At 42.6% G+C, this 23402-nt stretch overlaps 1 protein-coding gene and 1 long non-coding RNA gene across 3 annotated transcripts in view; one reads left to right on the top strand and one right to left on the bottom strand.

Moving 5' to 3' along the window:
- The window catches only part of AGBL4 (AGBL carboxypeptidase 4), a 1778944-nt gene that overhangs the window by 1670347 nt on the left and 85195 nt on the right, over positions 1–23402 (top strand). The window lies entirely within an intron of this gene.
- LOC141092850 (uncharacterized) overlaps positions 1060–23402 on the bottom strand; it is a 148148-nt gene continuing 125805 nt past the window's right edge. The window contains exon 3 of the long non-coding RNA XR_012232944.1: positions 1060–1717. This is a non-coding gene — a long non-coding RNA (uncharacterized lncRNA). The remainder of the gene's footprint in view (positions 1718–23402) is intronic.

The following is a 23402-nucleotide window of genomic DNA, read 5'->3' on the forward strand; positions in this document are numbered from 1 at the left end:
GTTAAGAAAAAATGTGGATTTCTCTGGATTAAGACATTAGATCACAGATATCATCACAGTATCATTTTATTTACCTTTTATGACTTGCACACCCATCAGTGGAATAAGTAGAGTCCGATGGGTTCCGGATCAAATTTTGGACCTGGACCCACACCTGCATGTAGGTCAGATGTATGGGCCCTTGTAGCATTCCAGATCCTATAAAGACATTAGTGTTCGCCCGCCCCCATGTAATAATGTCCCCAGTCCTAGCTTTTTCCTGTAATGATCTCCTCCATCCTTGCCTCTTCCTGTAATGATGTCATCCATCATGAGTTCCCTCCTATAAAAATGTCCTCCATCTTGGACAACTTACAGTAATAATTTCTCGTCCCATAACCCTTCCACTAATAATGTCCCCTGTCCTGAGCCCTTTCTATAATAATTCCTCCCATCCTGGCCCCCATCCTATAACAATGTCCCCAATCCTGGAATCCTTTCTGATATAATATCACCCATCCTGGGCTCCATCTTATTGTAATGTCCCCCATACTGAGCCCTTTCCTAGTATAATGTCCCCAATATTGGGCTCCTTCCTGATATAATTCCCTCCATGCTGGGACCTTTCCTGGTATAATGTCCCAATCCTGGGTCCCTTCTTGATATAATATCCCCCATCCTAGTTCACTTCCTGATACAATCTTCTACCATTCTGGGCCCCTTCCTGGTATAATGCTCCACTTTTGCAACCCTTCAGTTTTTCTCCAGGACATTTTATAAAGAAGCAAATGATTCTTCTTACCCCTTCCATCCCACTCCCACGCCAACGCAGACTGCGATGCTTCAAATTGTAGTTCTGCAGCCGCTAGAATGTCGTCACTGCATTATTGACATAGTATGAACACATTTGACATAACTTCTCCCTGCCAAAATATGACTTTATCACCCATTCAGGGGAAAGATGATGATAACATTTAGAACCAACCAATCGACTTAGCCCCCCCATATTTGAATAGAGCGGAGGTCTCACTTGCGCCCTTCACTCTATTAATTGTTTATGGGATGAATGCTGCCCCAGAATAACTTGTAGGATTCCTGAGATTTACTAAAAGTTTTAGAAACCGAAGAAAGTAACACAAAATGCTGATTTCACTGTAAAACATCCGGCGCGACATCTTAGAATTTTCAGTGAGTCGCACTTAAGTACAAACAATACAGGAGGTTCATCTATATTAAAAGGATGCTAATCACCTCCGGCAAATATGAACTGACAATATAAATGTATTCTGTCTACTTCAAGGCCTGAACGCTTAAAATACATCAGAACCGCTTCTCTCATTGTCACCTGTGCAAATTTGTTTAATCCCCTCCAACGAATCCTCAAAGTTTCTCCTTTGTCTTCTCTAAGTACACTAAGTAAGAAGTGCGCGCAGAGGCAGCGGCGTGGAGAAGAAAAGCTTCTGTTTGTATCTTGGCTCTGATATTCTTTTGCTTCAAATACAATGTAGATCAACAAATGAAAGCTGCGTTTATTCAGATAATGCCGCGGATTTACCAGAATGGCAGCTTGTTGTTGTATTTTTTATATTTTTTTTTTTTTTCCCCCTGGTATTGACGGTGCACATGGGAGAGATGTAAATGAGCAGAAATGTGCTGCTCTTCGCAGATATTAGTAATGTGCAGTCTGAGATCTCTTCATCTGTTTTGATACTCGATTGTTGCTCGTCGACTGGGGAACCTGAAAAATAAAAATAGAATAAACTGCTGAAGAATATTCATAGATTTAAAGAAGCACTCCTCTTCCTTCTTGTCCTCTTCTTCCCATCCAAGTATTTATCCTTTTAATATATTGCAGTCATATTATACACCACTGTGTACTTACAATTGCTCATTTTGCCTTTCTGCACTAATAATTCTTCTCTTTTTCATTTGGTCTATGAGATCACGTGATGTGGTCTATGAGATTACGTGATTAATAACTGATGAGCTGAATCCTTCTAATCTCTATGTAGAAACAGGAGGTCAATTTTCTCTGTATGAGATATAAATCACTGCAAAAGTTTCTGGCAGTGGGAGGAGGGAACGGCTGGGTCAGGAGATGAAGAGGGGGACAATAAATGCAGGGAAAAGAGACTTCATGTTTCTAGATAGAGCAGAGAAAAGAGAAGAATTATCTGGGTAGAAAGGCAAAAAGAGCAATTGTAAAGTACACAGTGCTCTATAATACGATGACTGCAATATATTAAGAGGATAAAAACTTTGATGGAAGAAAGAGTGCTTATATATATTGACATGAAAAGTCTACACATCCCTGTCATGTAAAAAAAAAAAAAAAAATCATCTGATTTTTCACCAGATGAATCATTTCAGAACTTTTCCACCTTTAATTTAATGTCGCCCATGATATGTGCAAGTCAATTGAAAAAACAAACAAACCTGAAACCACTTTGGAAGAGGAAAGCATGAAAAAAATAAAACTAAAATAATGTGTTTACATAAATGTGAACGCCCCCTTATAATTGGGGGATGTGGTTGGCTTCAGTACTAGCCAATCGCATTTTCGTTCATTGTAAATAGTAGTCAGTGCACGGTCGCCGTCATTTACAGCGATTCTGATTCACTGCTAGATTCCCGTCAGATAAAAGTATTCTTATCAAAACTACTGCAAGCAGCCCTATTAGTGATACTGGAATGAGGTTCTCTGCCTCTACATCATGCTGCTCTCAGATGGGGCAGCAAAAATCTGATGACAGATTCCCTTTAACTATGATTTCTGATAATGAAGTTGATTCAAGTTAGTTGTAATACCAGACACAGCCTATAGTGGTGGGGGGGCACTATTTCTTGAGCAAAAATCTATATATATAAAGTGTATGTGTGTGTATCAAGCCCCGCCCCGCATTATGATGTCATAATGGTTGCAATGGTGATGTTATGTAATAACGGTTGCCATGGTGACGATGTCATAAAAGGTTGCCATGGCGAAGATTATGTTAATGGGTATATGGGCACGGAACTATGGGATGTAGGATGTGTGATGGATATATGGGCACGGGACTATGGGATGATGGATATGTATGATTATACGGGCACGGGATTGTGGGATGGAGGATATGTATGATTATACGGGCACGGGACTATGGGATGGAGGATATGTATGATTATACGGGCACGGGACTGTGGGATGGAGGATATGTATTATTATATGGGCACTGGACTATGGGATGGATATGTATGATGGGTATATGGGCACGGGACTATGGGATGGAGGATATGTATGACGGGTATATGGGCACGGGACTGTGGGATGGAGGATATGTATGATGGGTATATGGGCACGGGACTGTGGGATGGAGGATATGTATGATGGGTATATGGGCACGGGACTGTGGGATGGAGGATATGTATGACGGGTATATGGGCACGGGACTATGGGATGGAGGATATGTATGACGGGTATATGGGCACGGGACTGTGGGATGGAGGACATGTATGATGGGTATATGGGCACGGGACTATGGGATGGAGGATATGTATGACGGGTATATGGGCACGGGACTGTGGGATGGAGGATATGTATGACGGGTATATGGGCACGGGACTGTGGGATGGAGGATATGTATGACGGGTATATGGGCACGGGACTGTGGGATGGAGGATATGTATGATGGGTATATGGGCACGGGACTGTGGGATGGAGGATATGTATGACGGGTATATGGGCACGGGACTGTGGGATGGAGGATATGTATGACGGGTATATGGGCACGGGACTGTGGGATGGAGGATATGTATGATGGGTATATGGGCACGGGACTGTGGGATGGAGGATATGTATGATGGGTATATGGGCACGGGACTGTGGGATGGAGGATATGTATGATGGGTATATGGGCACGGGACTGTGAGATGGAGGATATGTATGACGGGTATATGGGCACGGGACTGTGGGATGGAGGATATGTATGACGGGTATATGGGCACGGGACTGTGGGATGGAGGATATGTATGACGGGTATATGGGCACGGGACTGTGGGATGGAGGATATGTATGATGGGTATATGGGCACGGGACTGTGGGATGGAGGATATGTATGATGGGTATATGGGCACGGGACTGTGGGATGGAGGATATGTATGATGGGTATATGGGCACGGGACTGTGGGATGGAGGATATGTATGATGGGTATATGGGCACGGGACTGTGGGATGGAGGATATGTATGATGGGTATATGGGCACGGGACTGTGGGATGGAGGATATGTATGATGGGTATATGGGCACGGGACTGTGGGATGGAGGATATGTATGATGGGTATATGGGCACGGGACTGTGGGATGGAGGATATGTATGATGGGTATATGTGCACGGGACTATGGGATGGAGGATAATCATTATAATTTGTTATAACTAACCACAGTTAGTTACTATGCCCGGGCAGCGCCGGGCTCTTCAGCTAGTGTTTTTATAAAATCATGTGAGCCGCAGTCCAATCCTGTAACGAGGTTATCATCTAGATATGATAAACTGTTCATCGGGGTTTTAGGGTAATAGCTATGGAACAAATTACAAGTGCAGTAATTTTTTATGCACTTGCACCACTGCCTGCCATAGATCGATGCATCGGCTCCCTTGTGCTGAGATATTGGCGCTTCCTTTTATGCAGACATTGAGATGCCAACTTTACATGTGATTTTACCGTGAGCTGTCCACGGTGCTGAAGTGATGGATCCTGACAGCTGCTGCTCCCTACAGTAACTGAGCCATTACTGAATGAAACAATGTAGTCGCACTCCCCCCAGGGTCACACAGAATTCTGCACTAACTGCATATTAAAATGTTTATCAGAATATTTACTGAAAATTCCTTAGTCCTGATCTTGGCTTATAACAATGCAGATTTCTTAACCAGGGGGTGGGTGTGATTGCAAGACGGGCTATTATTATATTCTACAGCAAGTGATTAATCATCAGGGATATTAGGAACATGATTACACTACTAGAAAATTCAGCGCAGGTAAGTTACTAAAATGGAGGAAAGTCCTGTATCTGTAGTATACCCTGCAAATGGTCCAGTGCCTCCAGAATCCTTATGTTACATAATGCAGGTTCACTCGGTGAGGTGGATCAGCCCAAGGTCCGGGTGGGCACATGGGCCAACATTGTTGCAACATATGGACGCATCCTGTAAGCTGGAGGTGGATACATAACACGTAGAAAAGGCAAGCTAAAAGTCGTGATAAAGTCCTGGAGGCTACAAGCAAACAGGAGACGTCCTGGAAGCCACAGGTGAACATGAAGCAGGGTTACTGGGAGACAAAGAGGTGAAGTCCTGGATACCACCGATAGGCAGTGGGGATACTGGCAGCTGTAGACAAACAGGTGAAGTCCTGGAGACCACTGACAGTGGGGTTACTGGAAGTCGCAGACAAACTGGTAGAGCCCTGGAGACCACTGATAAGTAGCAGGATTAATGGAAGCTGCAAACAAAGAGGTGAAGTCCTGGAAAAAACTGACAGGTAGCAGTGTTACTGGAAGTTGCAGACAAACAAGTGAAGTCCTGGAAACCACTCACAATTACTGTGCACAGACAACTAAAAGAGTTACTAGCAAGTCTTAATACCAATTCTCAAGTATGTGTCTTTGGAGACCTTATATAGGCCTAGGAAATACAACACATGAGAGCATGCCAGACTACTTGCAAAGCCAGATTTAGAACACCAGAAAGGCTAGTGGACCAGGTTCGGAGAAGCAAAGCACAGATCCAGGACATGTGCATTACAACTAAGCAGCTCCACAGGTATTACATATTTAGATAATGTATGTCCTTCTGTACCTTTACTCTTAACTGAACACATCGTGAAATGAGCAGCAAAAGATGATCATCTTGGGAAAAAATGGGATTTTGTGGTATGAGATGAGAGTGTGCAAAATATGTCAAGATAGTGGATATGGCATGACATGATAAAATTGGTATAACTTGTTAGGCAGGTAATTCTTCTTTATGCCTGTTGGGTGGTAGGCAGAGATGGCGGAGGAGATGTAGGGTGGTGCAGAACTGTGCAGAGCTTTGCGGGTGGAGAGAGATAAGTTTGTATTGTATTCTGTAACAGATGGGAAACAAGTGCAAAGACTGGAACAAGGGGAGGCATCAGTGTAGCGGCTGGACAGACATACGACCCTAGCTAACCGATGGATATTTAGTTCTACACCTGGCTACTTATTGCCTATGTTATCTTGCCAAATCTGCAGCCTATCAGCGATGGTCGGCCTTCTAGGCAAGGAGGGGACGCTTGTAAGCTCTGAAGCCCGCTTGAAAACTGGATTGGGCTAACTTAAGAGGCACCGTGTTCCTCCGATGCTTCATACGCAAAGCCGCCTGTGCTTTCAGCACTCAGTTCGTGGTAGCGGCTCAGCCATGCCCATGTCAGCCTGTAGTGGTTGCACTTCCTCCATCAAGCAGGAAGCTGGGAGGCAGGGGAGCGATGTGCTCCTGATCACAGAAGCAGAGCACACCCTTTTAATGGAATTTGTAGAACGATAAGGTTGGACATGTCACATATGAAGTTTCTCTACTATTTAGCAAAATCTAGGGGTTCTACCAACTTTAAAGGCGTTCTAGATAATCTGTAATAATCAGACCTGCATCTATTAGACATTTATGGCATATACTATTTACAGTATATACTATAGATAGGACAACGCCTTTAAGAGACAGACCAACTGCATGTACAACCTGTGCACCATTGTATTTAAAGTGACGGTACATAAGAAGGACATTTTTCTATATATGTAGAACAAGCACAGCGAGCTGGATAACCCAGAGTGTTAATAGTGGCAGCAGGTATTCATGGATAACTTATAATTACTGCTCCGGAGCCACGATGCCGCTCAGTTTTGCTGATGCTCTCAGTTCAATTGCCAGCAGCATGTCCGAGGATTACTGCACATCACTCAATGATCCCTTCTATTGAAACAAAGTGTCAGCCTTCGCGCACTAATCAATGATTTGACGACGACGCTTTGTACAGTCAACACCGCTCAAAAGCTATTAAACCTCAATTTTTAAAGTTAAACCTTCAGGAACATCACACATACAAAGGCACCGGGCGATCGTGTTGCCTCCTGGGGTCATCTGCCCCCCAAATCAGCTGTAACGATATCTGTCATGTGTGCAGGGAAACCTTAAAAGGTGAGAAGAGGTCAATGGGACCCCGCAGGACGTGTTATCACATTAGTGGCTGGTTATCTTTAGTACCTCTGCTCAAGTGTCACCCGCAATTAATACATCTCACCGCCCTGACAATTCACACCGCAAGGCCCTAAAGACACCATTTAATCGGTGACGCCATCATTAGCCTTAAAGGGAAATTGTCAACGGAAAGTTACCTATTATGCTCACTATAACTAGCCGACGTGTTTTACTTCAAATACCGCTTTGAAGGTCGTCGTCTAATCGAGGTGGCATTACTAAGTAGCAGAAAAAATGGAGATGGAGACAAAAAAAGTATCTGCATCCCATGTAAAGCTGCAAACAGTACATGTACGGCCCGACCCTATCCTGTAATAACGTACCGTTCACGCCACTCGCAGGGCGGTAACATTAACAGGTGCAGGGATTTCAGTCTTTTTGGAAGTCGCTAGGTCCACAGGCACAAAGCTTCTTGGTGCAAACAGGAAAGTTTATTAGACTTCATAAACTTACAGCCTAATGGAAACAAACGGCCATTTCTTAAGCATAAAGGCAAACTAAAAACAAACATTAGATAAATAGACAATAAGATAATACGGGTTCACCTGTTCAGAGGTCTTTCCACATCCACTCACAGGACTAATCATCTTCTAACAGAGCAGACACATACGCCACACAAGTGTCATCATGGAGTTGGATTATGGGCACTAACCAGGTCCCTAAAACTAGGGACGCCCTACTCTCTACCTGTCCCCCGGGTTATTCCTGAAGGTAGAGACGCCGGGTTCACGTGCCTTGTTATGCTCCTACTGTATATCAACCCCTATTTGTCCCCTCTCCAACCCAGGGTAGTAGGAAGCTGAAGTATATAGGAACAAACTAACCAGACAAACAAGGGAAGACAGACAGGGATAAATGAAAATACTAAATCGTACAAAATACACTCATTAAACAACAGAGTGGGACACAAGGGAGTTAAAGGAAGGAGAAATCGATCAGTAGAGGATGAGGATGCCCACACAGACAAAGCTCCAAGCAACAATCTCCGAACGCCAACTCCAACCACGAACTACACCTCCAACTAACCAGGCAGTAAGAACTAATACTGGCAATCACTAGGTGCCACTGGGTGTGGCTAACACTGAACAGCTGAGACAATCCAGGTAGGAAAGCTCTAGGAGCTTTAACTGAGCAGGTTAACCACAGTATCGGTTAACCGCGGTATTCCTGTGACGTGTTTCCAACTTTACTCCCAGACAGCTGAGACAACTCAGCTTCCTTTTTAGCAGGTTGCAGAGCCTGGATAAGAGATTTGGAAAACATCCACTTCCTCCCAGCTCTTTCAGTCATTCCTAAAACCCTAACCCAAAAATACGGGCCCATTAAAAATAACCTGTCAGCACTATATGTGCTGGACCCTACTCTTCTGGGTTTCACATGACCAAGGCTAGGCATCTTGGTGACATATACACTTCATCCATTAAGGCTTTCATACAGCAAGAACAATATATGGATCCTTTTCTGTCCAATAGTTCATCATAATGCATAATTCCACCTGCTTTAGAGGTGGAAATGGGCCCCTTTACCTCTTGGGCCAATGAGTGGCTGCACTCCTGCATCAAGTACATCACATGGTGTATAATGGGCCTTCCTCTAATCTACCACTGTTATCAGCAGTGATCTCTATATAGGGATGCCTTTTTCCCGGGGAATCAGAGTTGCAGGACTGTGAAATAATGCATATATATTTTCCAAAAATAAGATTTGCAATATCAATTATTTGTTGGAGAGATAAGAAATCCCTATGTGCTCTGTAAAAGAAATGGTAACAGCATAGGATAATTCTATCAGTAGATATTCCCTGTGCGATGTCCCTTTTAATTGTAAATCCATATTGCAGCTGCTGCGGCACCATCAGAACTTTCTTGCAACTTAGCAGATGCCGTCGTGTCCTTGAAACTCCAGACGTTGACATGCGCTACTATAATGCTGACTATTTTCTGTAGACATGACATTAGGAATCACACTCAATTTAACATTTTGTTTTTTTTTTACAGAAATGCCAAAGTGTTATTTACAGGCTCGTTCTACAGCCGCCGAGCGGCTGAATGTAGTACAGACGGCAAAAGCCCTGCACATCCGGCAGCCGCTCTTTATCCTATCTGATATTAAATCAGCAATTAATTTCCCGCTACCTTTAGAGTCTCGTAATATCCTGCCGCAGTTATTAACCATTCACGTGCCTGAAAACAGAGGCCGCGCGAGAAAGTATTAATGAGCCCTGAATAACACAAGCCGCTAATATCTGCGTCACCTGGACATATGCGCGGTGCATTGTATAATGCCCCTAGATTCAGCTGACAAATCGGATACAGCTTCATAGAAAACTATTTCATTTTCACTGACCCAGGAAAAGGCGAAGAATTGTCCGAGCCCCTGTGCAATGATGCAGATCATTAGCTTAAAGGGAACCTGACAAGTGGGAAACAGTGTCTGATCTCCTGGCAGGATGTTATAGAGCAGGACGAACTGATCGGGTTAATAGACATTTTTATGGGTAAAGTTTCAGTAAAACTTGCATTTTATTCATTAAAATCCCTTGTAATTGTGTGTATGAGTCCAGTGGGCGGTCCTAGCCAGTGATAGACAGTCTCCCCTGTATGTCAATACATGCACAGATAGCTGTCAATCACTAGTAGCACCTCCCACTGGACTCATACATGAGTCCAGTGGGCGGTCCTAGCCATTGACCTTCTCCCCTGTATGTCAATACATGCAGAGATGTATCTGTCAGTCACTAGTAGAACCGCCCACTGGACGCATTCATGAGTCCAGTGGGCAGTCCTAGCCAGTGACTGACCGTCTCCCCTGTATGCAAATCCATGCAGATAGCTGTCAGTCACTAGTAGCACCTCCCACTGGACTCATACATGAGTCCAATAGGTGATCCTAGTCAATGATTGACAGTCTTCCCTGAATGTCAATACATGCCGAGATAGCTGCCAGTCACCAGTAGGACCACCCACTGGACTCATATACATACAGGTCCACAGTGCGGTGTTAATCAGTGATTGACAGTCTTACCTATATGAATGTGCATGCAGAGATACCTGTCAATCATTAATAGGACCGCCCATTGGACTGGGGATTTCACTGAATAAAATAAAAGTTATTCTGAATCTTTCCATTAAACCTTTATATCCTTCCACTTAGCTTTTTCTTCTCTATACTGTACTGTCCATAATTCAAAGTGTATGTAAAATATGACAGGTTCCATTGAATGGTCATTGTCGTTTGCAGAAATGAATAGTATGAGAAAAAAATTGTATTATATCTTTGAATATCTGCTTCTTTTTCCACTTATGAGCCGCTTTTCCTCCTCCTGAACTCACCATTCATTCTAAAAAATAGCTGTAATCTGTCTTTGTCAAAGTAAAGTTTATTGTCGGCATACTGAGGTATCAGGTTACAGCTCTTTTTTTGGTCTATAGAGACGGGAGGGAGGAGGCTATAGTGATGATCAATCAGCACAGTGGAAGACAGGGAAATGGTGTTGCAGCTTAAAGCAACTGTTCTAGCATATTACAGTGCTGGATTCACAGCAGCACAGCTCATTACTGCTGTATAACATCCTCCATGCTGCTGCTGCTTCTGAACATGTGCTACGTAGAGACAGAAGAGCAGGAATCCCCCATGTATGTATGTGTTGTGTATAGGTTACATCATAACAACTAGTCTCCACCCATTAGCCCAGAGAAAACTGAAATTTATTATGTCATCATCTGCTCTTAGTGAGGATACGCCTGGTGTATGCGCCGTCGCTCTACAGAATCCTACATTAAGTGTATATGATGTTTTTTATTATTTTAACATGTGGCACAACTGTGGGGGCATCAGAGAGTATGTAACAGGACCTCCCCTTTGTTCCACCCCATAGAAAACAGTATTCTAAAAAGTAAAAATTATATTACAACAGTAATAATGTCCCCTAATTGTCCCCTACAGTAATTATGTCCATCCACTTGCCACCATAAACTAATAATGCAGGTTCCTCGTTTTGGTGTCCATACAGTAATTAAGTCCCTCAACCATCCCCCATGTCCCTGGCCCCCAGTTTCCATGTCCCTGGTCCCCAGGCCCCTGTCTCTGCTCCTCATGTCCCTGGCCCCCCTGGCCCTGGTCCACATGTTCCTGGCTCCCATGCAAATGTGGGGTCCATCATGCAGTTTAGGTGCCATTATCTTGTATGGGAGCTAATGTGAGGGCCATGATACATTATACAGTAGGAGTTAATATGGGGGCCATCATACAGTGTGGAACCTCCTGTAGCTGTCATTAAACAGTGAGGGGACTACTGTGGGGGTCATTATATTGGGTTTTGGGAGAGCAATGAGGACATCATACTGTTTATAGGGGAGCTTTGGGAGCATTATACTATGTATAGGGGAGCTGTGGGCCCATCATACTATTTATAGGGGAGCTTTATACTATGTATAGGGGAGCTGTGGGCCCATCATGTTTATAGGGGAGCTTTGGGAGCATTATACTATGTATAGGGGAGCTTTGGGCCCATCATACTGTTTATAGAGGAGCATTATACTATGTATAGGGGAGCTTTGGGCCCATCATACTGTTTATAGAGGAGCATTATACTATGTATAGGGGAGCTTTGGGCCCATCATACTGTTTATAGAGGAGCATTATACTATGTATAGGGGAGCTTTGGGCCCATCATACTGTTTATAGAGGAGCATTATACTATGTATAGGGGAGCTTTGGGCCCATCATACTGTTTATAGAGGAGCATTATACTATGTATAGGGGAGCTGTAGGCCCATCATACTGTTTATAGAGGAGCATTATACTATGTATAGGGGAGCTGTAGGCCCATCATACTGTTTATAGGGGAGCATTATACTATGTATAGGGGAGCTGTAGGCCCATCATACTGTTTATAGAGGAGCATTATACTATGTATAGGGGAGCTGTAGGCCCATCATACTGTTTATAGAGGAGCATTATACTATGTATAGGGGAGCTGTAGGCCCATCATACTGTTTATAGAGGAGCATTATACTATGTATAGGGGAGCTGTAGGCCCATCATACTGTTTATAGAGGAGCATTATACTATGTATAGGGGAGCTGTAGGCCCATCATACTGTTTATAGGGGAGCATTATACTATGTATAGGGGAGCTGTAGGCCCATCATACTGTTTATAGAGGAGCATTATACTATGTATAGGGGAGCTGTAGGCCCATCATACTGTTTATAGAGGAGCATTATACTATGTATAGGGGAGCTGTAGGCCCATCATACTGTTTATAGAGGAGCATTATACTATGTATAGGGGAGCTGTAGGCCCATCATACTGTTTATAGAGGAGCATTATACTATGTATAGGGGAGCTGTAGGCCCATCATACTGTTTATAGAGGAGCATTATACTATGTATAGGGGAGCTGTAGGCCCATCATACTGTTTATAGGGGAGCTTTGGGAGCATTATTCTTTGTATAGGGGAGCTGTGGGCCCATCATACTGTTTATAGGGGAGCTTTGGGAGCATTATACTATGTCTAGGGGAGCTTTGGAGCATTATACTATGTCTAGGGGAGCTGTGGGCCCATCATATTGTTTGTAGGGGAGCATTATACGATAACTAGGAGAGCTGTGGGGCCCTCATACTGTTTATAGGGGAGCATTATACTATGTCTAGGGGAGCTGTGGGCCCATCATACTGTTTATAGGGGAGCTTTGGGAGCATTATACTATGTCTAGGGGAGCTGTGGGCCCATCATACTGTTTATAGGGGAGCTTTGGGAGCATTATACTATGTCTAGGGGAGCTTTGGAGCATTATACTATGTCTAGGGGAGCTGTGGGCCCATCATATTGTTTGTAGGGGAGCATTATACTATGTCTAGGGGAGCTGTGGGCCCATCATACTGTTTATAGGGGAGCTTTATACTATGTATAGGGGAGCTGTGGGCCCATCATACTGTTTATAGGGGAGCATTATACGATAACTAGGGGAGCTGTGGGGCCCTCATACTTTTTATAGGGGAGCTTTGGGAGCATTATTCTATGTATAGGGGAGCTGTGGGCCCATCATACTGTTTATAGGGGAGCTTTGGGAGCATTATTCTATGTATAGGGGAGCTGTTGCCCCATCAATGTGTATAGGGGAGCTGTGAGTCCACCATGTTCATTTACAGGCTTGGAACGATTGACTGTAGACATGCAATGCTCAACCCTTTTCATTTCTGTACACAACAATAGCAGTTATGGGAACCTACCTGTAATAGCTGAAGGTGACGGTCTTAGTGCTGCTCCTATTTATTCTAATCAGTCTGGAAAACCGTGATCAATAATGTGCAATGATATCACTTTTTAACACAACTACACATATTACTCCTGGATAATCCCTTTAAAAAAATAATATCAAAAAGTGGTAGCAGTAAAAATAAAATGCTTCCTATAATAAAAAAAGGTGGGTGGGGGAGGTATTTCCCAGTAGGAGAGGTCCTGGGGTATAAATGTTGGCACATTTCTTTCTGAATTCCCAATATTCAGCTGCACAACCTTAATGCAGAACTGAAGACAAATGGCTGTAACTCCAGCACCCTCCACTGGCAGGAAACATGTACTACATCAGTGACACAGGAACTTTCATCTGAAGTTACTAGAAGAATTGAGTTTATTCTTAAAACTGTAAATGCAACAAAAACTGTTCCCATCTATAATAATATGATAATTATTGTGCCTCGTTTAGAAATACAATGAGAAGTCAGTTTTACTATAGGAATCGGCGTGAATCACAGTTTGAAACTGATTGGATTTTCAAGGTTAACACAAGGACACTCTTCTCCGAGATCAGAAAGCAAAATGGAAAAGACTTCCAAAGATTCGAGGGGAGAAGGAGAACTGAAAATTTCATTTTTTTTTTCTTCCATCTTTGATATCTCACACCCAGCAGTCATAATAATGTGATACGGAAGTAACAACATTAGGACAGGCTGGAGGCAAAAGTTTTTTGTTTTTTTTTATGGACCAAATTTTGGCATAGTAAAATTCCTTTACTCCAGCAACAATGGGAAGTGATCACTGCCGGGTTATCTGACCGTCACTACATGGTATATGAGGTTTATTTGGAATATCCCAAGTGAAAAAATAATAAAATAATTGTATTTCCAAAGTTATTTCAGCTCAGATTTGGATAGATTTTGCCAATTCTGACATTATATTCATTCATATGGGTGTGTTTATACATGTATTGTTTTTTTTTTTGCAGGTATATATGTATTTTTTTTGTATATATATATATATATATATATATATATATATATATATATATGCCATGAAAAGGATTTAAAGAAATTCCTTTAATTCCAGTAATTCAGTATATATATATATATATATATATATATATATATATATAATGTCCTACAATCCCCTTTAAAAGTAGTCATGCACAGATGCGTTATAGCTGTAGAATAAGGTGATTAGGGGGACCCTGAGCCAAACTGCAACATAAAGCTTATTGGAACTGAGGTTATTCTTTTGAGGAAAATGAATAAACTGATACAGATTTATTCAACTAGATGGAAATGTATTGGCATCTGTATATGTCATTGTGGAGTGAGCGCCACCAAGTGGTGTCTGCAGGCAGTTAAAATGGAATCATTTAAAGTACCACTCCGGGTTTTTTATTTTTTTTATTTGACCACCGGAAAGTTATAAATAATGTATGTCTCCTGCACTGACGGACATAGATAGAAAAGGACCTCTGTGTAAGAACAGTATATGGGCCCTTTGCCATCCAATACACAGTTCCACCTTCTTTGGAGCCGGTAGTGGCCCCCTTACCTCCAAGGACCTTATCCAGCTGCACAGGATGCACTGATATGTCCGTCCCTTGTGTGTAGTAAAATACTTACCAGTTCTGTTCCCAACGCCTCTTCAGTCCCTCTCTACCCATCTTGTGACTACATCTCTGATTGGCCGGAAGTCGCTGCTAGCGGTTATTATCTCTTTCCATGTAAGCCTATGAGAGACACGTTCCGGCCTCCTTCTGAGGTTCTTAGACTTATATTGAGAAGTAAATAAACAAAGACAGAAACATAATGATCAAATACCCTGCAGTAAATAAATAGCATAGAGCATGAAAATAATATACCGTATTTAGTCAACATGTTTTTTGATTAAAAAAAAAAAAATGCGAAAGTCATCCCACCACGTCACGGTGACCGTAATTGGGACAGTCGTAAGTCTAATATTAAAAACCTTACTGTTTGTCAAGTGACACGCATGTGGATAAGGGCTGACACGGACTGGGACCAACTAGTGGACACACACCCATGGGAGACCACATCAATATTATCCCCGTTCATAACGTTGAGGGTTTTTTTTTTCAGTCTGTTTGCACCATGTGCGCATATAAGGGTATGGCTTTGCCTTTCCTTTGAGATCAGCATTATTGATGTACCTTTTTTCCAGCATTTTGTATATATACACTTTTTTTTGTTTTTTTTCTGTGCTTTAACCCCTTTTTTAGAGGTTGGTAGGGAGTCCAGGGACATCAACATGGAGCTTGGGCACCATATTGCACATACTAGGGTGTCAACCTCTGCTGTCAAGTAGGGTGATGGACAGGGACATTTTAGGGTATTTATAGTCCCCACAACCATCTATATATTTATATTGACTATGTATTGGTGTCTATTTTTAGAAGATTATTTGGAATGTTGTACCTAACATCAAAAAACAGGAAAACCTCTTTAAACAGGTTGTCCATCTTTGGGGACCATTTTTTTATTATTTTTTTTTTACTTAAATCCATATATTGGAGGCTAAAAATCATTTTTGCAATTGGGTTTTATTGAAAATGTTGCACCTCTTGGCTTTTACCAAACTCTTTGCTTCCTTGCAAATTTAACGTTGATGTGTTCTGTTGAGACGAGCTCGGACAACACAAATAAAAGAGTTACAGACCCCCCCCCCCGTTACACCGTCAGAACGAGCTCAGCGATGGTTTCTTAGTAAACTCATTCTGCAGCCAGCATCAGCCGGTGCAACGCAATCGGATATAGAAGGCAAACGGTGCAAAATGATTAATGGAACCTAAATGCAAAAATAATTTTAGGCCCAAATACATGCATTTTAGGTACAAATTTAAAACAACCTCTTTACACCACAATAGATGTTTTGTATAAAGCAAATCTGTTAAAATGACCACAGAGATTTTGATCTCTGACTGGTGTAATATCTAGGATAACAAAACTGTGACCAACCTGCAAAGATTGGGAAAAGTAAAGTCTCTAAAATCAAGGATTGTCATTAATGATGTCAGTTGCACTGACTGCATAGTGCCACCATGCCCTACAGATGCAGTGTCCTATGCCTGTAGACCCTTGGGAGGTAAGTTGTCAGTGACATTGGAAGATGTTGCAGCTAAAGATGTCAAAGACTTGTAGGAACCTATGGATATTCTGGCTTGGGGACTTTCTGTCCTTCTTAGTCCACACTGTTTAACATTTCTATCCTTTTCCCCCAATTTCTCCATACCAATGCATGGCCAGTCTGGCACAGCATGCAAGTAATTTCCCATAGGTTGAAGGGAATGAGCTGCTGCCCGATTGCTCGGGTAGTATCTCCTGCGGTACATAAATATTGGGTATGTAGAAATTCAACCCATCCTTTCTTCCTCCAACTTCTTCCATCCTCATACTCAACTGGTGGTTGGTGAAAAGGCTCACCTTTGTCTAATTTTTAAGGGCATCTTAAAAGGTAATTCCCAAGACAGAGTTATCCAAAAGCCACAAGACAGGGAATGACTTCATGACAACTGGGGTCCGACGGCAGGGACCCTTAGGGCTTTCCAACCTGGGACCCGGACTTTGAATGGAACGGAAATAAGGGACTACCAGAAATAGCGAGACCATCAGCGATCAATATGTTATTCCCTTGACAGTACCTTGGGAATAACCCTTTAACTCTTAATAATACTTGCCAACTTTTGACGGCATCGGGTGGCAGCATCCAGTTTGGCAGTAGCCGCCATGCTTCTTTTCTGAAGCTATGCCTGATTTTTCAGCTCTTCTCACCTCATTCTCCACCTCCCTCGGTCCTCAATGAAGAAATGTTCCAGAATAGCTGATGTATAGGAGATTTCAGGGCAGATTCAGAGGTTCCTGGAAGCTTTGCCATCTCTTCGCAAGATCTGTTTTTTTATTCTGGGAGCCTCTCGGATGTTTCCTAGAGAGTTGGATCCTGATCAAGGACGGTGCTCCTTTCATGCAGTCTACAAGTTCTCGTCCTATTTTCTTGCCTCCCATTCCTCCTAAATCTACAGTTGGTTGATGGCAGATGACTCGTCTATCTCGTCTCCCTGTGCCATGAAATTAGATTTTAAGAACAATGGAATTTGCAGAATAATAGAGAATACAGAACATGGGGGTGATGCAGAGACGAAAACAGTTTCAGGAAAACAAGTCAATAATCAAAAATCTTTTTCCGCTCTCTGGATTTTAATTTTTTAGGCTATGCCTATTTCCTTCAGTCAGGATGCTGCAAAAGAAAATAATCAGCGCTGCTGTATAATGTTCCTTTGAAGGCAGCAAGTCTTTGCTTGCACATAACACAATGTACCATGCAGTCACAGCTGGACATGCTTACTGCGGGGCCACAAGCAACCTTAAAGAGCAGCCTCCACCGACTCCTGGCTTACGTTTCACGCCTCGGTTTCCCCTAACAACTCTGTACAAAAGATTCCGCGGAGGTGACTAACCAATGCTGGCACCTCATAATTCAGCCTGGGCTCTGGCGCGCTGCCCAACAAATTATTATTCCACGTTCACTCGCAAAATTATGACATCTCCAGAGCAACATTAAAACTGGTGAAAGGAAGAGCGTCCAGCGTTCGTTCTCGTCACCGACTTCACCCAAATGTCTATTATTTCCAAGGTGATTTCTGAAGGTGTCCTACAGCATTACCGCAAAACTGGAGGTTTTCCCAATTCTCATTAGCGTGGGAATGACAGTGAATTTGCCAGGGTGGCACACATTCAGTGCAACATGTGCATTGTTGTGTATTCCGACATGTTTGGAGCATATTACGTGCTGTCAAGGGTACAGTGTCCCTATATGCAATGGGGAAAGCTGGAAAAGGCTCGTCAATGAAACGTTGACGAAAATCCACCAAAATATAGAAACATTCATGTTAAATAAATCATCAAAAAAAATGAAAAAAAAACACAGGCAGTGCAAACGCTAAAGATATGGGAAACTGGGGTAACATCATTAATGATCACTAATCGTGATGAGCGCAAGTGCTCGTTACTCGAATTTGCCTAGGGTGCTCTGGTATGAACCGAGTATCGCGTGTGCCCCAGTGACGTATTCGATTCCCCGCATGTTTTGCAGCTGTTAGACGGCCACAGAACATACGGGGATTGCCTGACAAACACTGACAATCCCCAACCGCCACTCAAGCACCCGCGATCCTCGGCGCATACCAGAGCACCCTAGGCAAATTTGAGGATGTGCGCTTATCACTAATCACTAAATATTTAAGGGACTTCACCTAGCATGAAACATTAAGGCTATGTGCACACGTTGCGGATTCTGCTGAGTTTCCGCAGAGGTTTCGGGCCTGCGGAAACGCAGCAGTTCCGCAGACACAGTACAGTACCATGTTACCCTATGGACTTTCAAATCCGCTGTGCTCACGATGCGTTTTTTTCCCGTGCGGTTTTGCTGCGGTTTACAAACCGCAGCATGTCAATTGTTTGGGAGGATTCCGCTGCGGTTTCACACCTTTAACATAGTAGAGGTGTGAAACCGCAGGCAAATCCGCAGGAAAACCGCAGGTCACTTTACCTGCGGTTTTACCTGCGGATCCACGTGAAAAAACCTCAGTTGAATCTGCAACGTGTGCACATAGCCTAACACCTAACAGGAGAAGGTGATAATTTATGGATCTGTGAAAGTCCAACTGCTGAAATCTTCAATGAGCCAAAGGACGTGGCTCTGAAACGCAATAGCGGAAAAGAGCAGAGGTTGAACGTGAGCACTATTTCTTTGTTCCTTCTCTCTGCATCTGCAGGGAATAGCCTAGTCTAGCTCACAGCTTCTTCTGGTGGTCCCGTAGAAAATGAATAGATCTATCACTATGTTCTGACTCGTAACTTCAGAGCACTGTTCTTGGGAGCAGTTGGGATCCCAGCCATTTGACCCCACAATCAGTAATTTGCAGGGAATCTGATAGGAGATTGATGCTAGTACAAGAAGTTGGTCTCCCACAACTTCACCCAACACACTCTCATATATTGATAAACCTATCAGTCTAGGGAAGAGAAATGTCTCTAGCTCTAAGGACAGTGATCACCAGGGTCTTGGCCTAGTCATCCGAGATGTATGATCCTCAGCAGGCTTTCCAAAGAAAGCTTTCTCTGAAACGCCATAGGAATTCAGAATAAAACATACACAGGTGCAATAACACAGTAGGGATTTACTGTCAGGTTCCCTTTAAATGATGGGAATAGCCTTTTAATATAATAGGTCGGTAACATGAAATTAGTAGTACAAACAATAATAATAAAGTATTGTATAGAAAGAAAATATTACCAGTTATAAAAAATAAACCACGCAGATGGAAACAATAGACTCCAAAATTCTCCCACCACATCTGACGGGTGTTTCGCCAACAGCTTCATCTGGGGTTGATTGGTGAAGTTATTCGTTGGAAATTGAACAAAAATTAGTATGATACACTTTTAATTAAATAAATTATATTATACAAAAGGCTTATTATTGAGCTCAATGAATATTTGTTACACCCGCAGAATCGACTAACTGAAAAAAAAAAAACCCTATTAAAATATAACTTTTATTAAGTACAAAAATAACAATATAAAATTGCACAGATGTCCCCTATTATAAAGCCTAGTAAAAAACGGGCTATTGTATTGCTGGAAAGAGGTAAGTTATAGCAGTCAAACCAAATCTAACCAGCTGAATCTGCCAATCCAATCATGTGGTCAGAAAAACCTGAATCATAGCAGTTAAAAACTGCACAATACTATTATAGCCCAAAAACCTCAAAAAACGGAAAAAAGGGGAAATGGACATAAAGAAGATGTATAAAAATTGATAATACGTGCTACCATCTGATAACAATTGCACTCAGCCGATGTGAAGAAAAGAGTGACCAGGCCCTATACAAAATGACTATCTGAACACCTACCTAGGTGTGGAGGTTGGCACACTAAGAAATATTAGAATGGCGCCCCCGCTCGTGCGATGGCTATCCCTAATCTCCTATATCAACCTATAAGACGACAGATTAGAAACAGAAGGCCAGATGGCCTGTATCCATTTGCTTAGAATATCTTCATGAATGCAGTAAAGTAGATTTATACAATCATATATGCATGTGAGGAAAGGTAGAAAGTCCAGACAGTCTGAATAGATGCATAACACTCACACACAGTAGAACCAGTTACATATAAATTTGTAGCAAATTATGCCCTCTCCCAAAACCACTATGTTATGTATATGAAGTATATATAAAAATTGTCACATCAAGTACCCAGATAAAAAACTGCCTATTAGACACAATGATGAATCAATGGTAGGTAAACAGGAACGGCTTATCTGATAACAAATTGCCAGAAATCATGAAAGCAAACAAAGACACCACTGAATGTACCAGATTTTCAAGTCTCAGTGTAAATTAGTAGGGGTGCTGCAGCCACTCCAGATATCAGATATATATCGTACCCCTAGTTTAAATCACCAGATACTGACAACAATAAGCCCATTCAAGGGGAAAAAAACAAACAGTACTTATCTGTGAATATATACTCCTTCATAATGATATCCATAAGGTCCATGATAACATCATTCCTCAGATATAGTCCGCACACTCTCAACGCGTTTCCCCCTACTGCAGGTTCATCAGGAGAGATGCATATTGGTCAGAGCGGTCTGGCAGTGGAGACTAAAGGGCCTGTCACACTAAGTGATATTGCTAGCGATATCGCTATGTCTGATACTTACCTCCGACCGCTCCTCCGCTGGTTATCGCTGATCGCGCGAGAACGTCCTGGGCCGTTTCTCATCATCAGCTTCCTGCGGCGCTTCCTGTGGAGAGACGAGCGACGAGCGTGGAAGCGGGCGGGAGGACGTCAGGATCGCCTCGTCTGACAGGTAAGTAGCGACCCCCGACCCCTGCTATGTTGCTGGTGAGATCTGCCTGTGTGGCAGCTCACTAGCGACCACTTAGCGATGTACCAGCGATCCTGACCGTGTCATATCGCTGGTCGGGATCGCTGGTGCATCGCTAAGTGTGACAGTACCTTAATCCAATTGATGAGGCTGCCACCCGCAGAATCAAAGATTCAAATCGCCTGTGGAGAAATCAATTTTGACGGGTTTAATAAGTGGTAAATCATCTCACAAGATATAGATGCTAGTAGCAACTGGTTAACTCCAAGGTCACCTCCAAATAGGAATGTCTTGTATTGAAGCTTTGGGGGTATGATTGTATCAGGTCATGGGCCCACCAGGGGATCCAGTACTGTGACGTGCCAGCTCAACCCAGTTGGACTGATCCCCATAACGGGCCATCAGATCAATGTTTTGACTTTCTTGGTCTTTGTTCACATCTGCATCATGGGTTTAGTTTACACTAGAAAACATAACTTGAAGTCAAATCCAATGTACGATAGATCCTAATTGACTTATAATGGGCTCCATTGGGTGTGATTTGGGGTCTCAGTAGTTTAACAGGAGTAAAAAAAAAAAAAAAAAAAAAAAAGTATTTTTAACCGCTGCATGCCCTTTCAACATTTTATCGAGTACATTATCAAGACCCCAAAATATGCTGACTAAACCAGCGGCCTCATGTATAATCCTGTTTTCATACCTCGTTTCTTGGAATTAAGCTCTTTCGCCTGCAAATGCAGAACTTGGTTCCTCTGTGAACTTGCTGCTCTCCTCATTCAGATGTGTGGGCACTTGGCACTTTTCCCAACAAGCATTTGGTTGTATATCTCAAATCTAGCAACACAACATATGCCAAGTTAGACAGCCTCTACAGGCATAAATCTAACCTAAATGCCTTGTCCGCAAGGTGCTCGCTCAGCAGATGGTAATGCGAATTGCTGACAACTGTCTGCATGATGCAGTTTCACAGTCCTGATTTCACACAAGCTGGACCCCGGCTCGGCGCTGCTTTTGGAGCTGTGCTGCGCCCATAGCTTGGGTATTACAGATACACAATGCACCAAGATTACTTTTTTCAGGCTGTAAACACTATAAATTGCAACAGAATACCCTACTTATATGAAGCCATTGATGGAGCATACAACGTATCGTCGGTAATATGACTGACATGACCATTATCAGCCCTGGCTATCCAACACAAATTAGGCAAATCTGTACTTGGAAGACAGCGGGAATTATTAATCCCTTCTGCAGATGGGATGGTGAGGTCACACAACAGGTTGTACATCTTCCTTTGGTTCATATTGACCTCACTTAGCTACACTGAGGATCGACATATGCCGAGTACCCTAATCATTGGTTCTTTACATGCACCGGTCTTTAACAGAAAACCATTAGAAATGCATCTTCTTGCAACAGGGTAAAACAGATTTCGGTGCAGATACCATACCTATATGTCCAGGAAACGTCCCACTATTGATTTTATGTAACTTGTCATGTACTGTGCTTGAGTGGGCACTTCCTCTTCAGCAGCATTCTACCAGCATTATAGGAGCTGGAACCAGGGCTGTGGAGTCGGAGTCGTGGAGTCGGAGCTCATTTTGGTGGAGTCGGAGTCGGTATAAAATGGAGCGACTCCGACTCCTAAAATATATAATAAATTGGGTACAGTAATTCAATGCAGGATGTGCTGAATATTTTTTCATAGGAGTTTGGGAAAGTTATGAAATGTCCTATAAATGGCTGTTCTATTCCTGATCTAAGGCTACATTCACACACAGCGTTTTTCCTGTGTTTTTTGAGGATACGTTTTTCAGCTGCAAAAGCTGATCATCTTTTTAAAAAACCGCATCACCTGAAAGGTTTTTGAGCTCATAGATAATGTTTTCAATAGCAAAAGCAGATTAGAAATCTGTTCTATCTATCCATTTATCCATATCTGTCTATCCATATCGTATCTGTACCAAAAAGAATGAAAACCGGGTAGTACACCAATATATATTC

The sequence above is a fragment of the Dendrobates tinctorius genome, unplaced genomic scaffold (assembly GCF_039654945.1).
Source record: "Dendrobates tinctorius isolate UK_male_01 unplaced genomic scaffold, ASM3965494v1 ptg000061l, whole genome shotgun sequence".
In the NCBI taxonomy this organism is placed as follows: domain Eukaryota; kingdom Metazoa; phylum Chordata; class Amphibia; order Anura; family Dendrobatidae; genus Dendrobates; species Dendrobates tinctorius.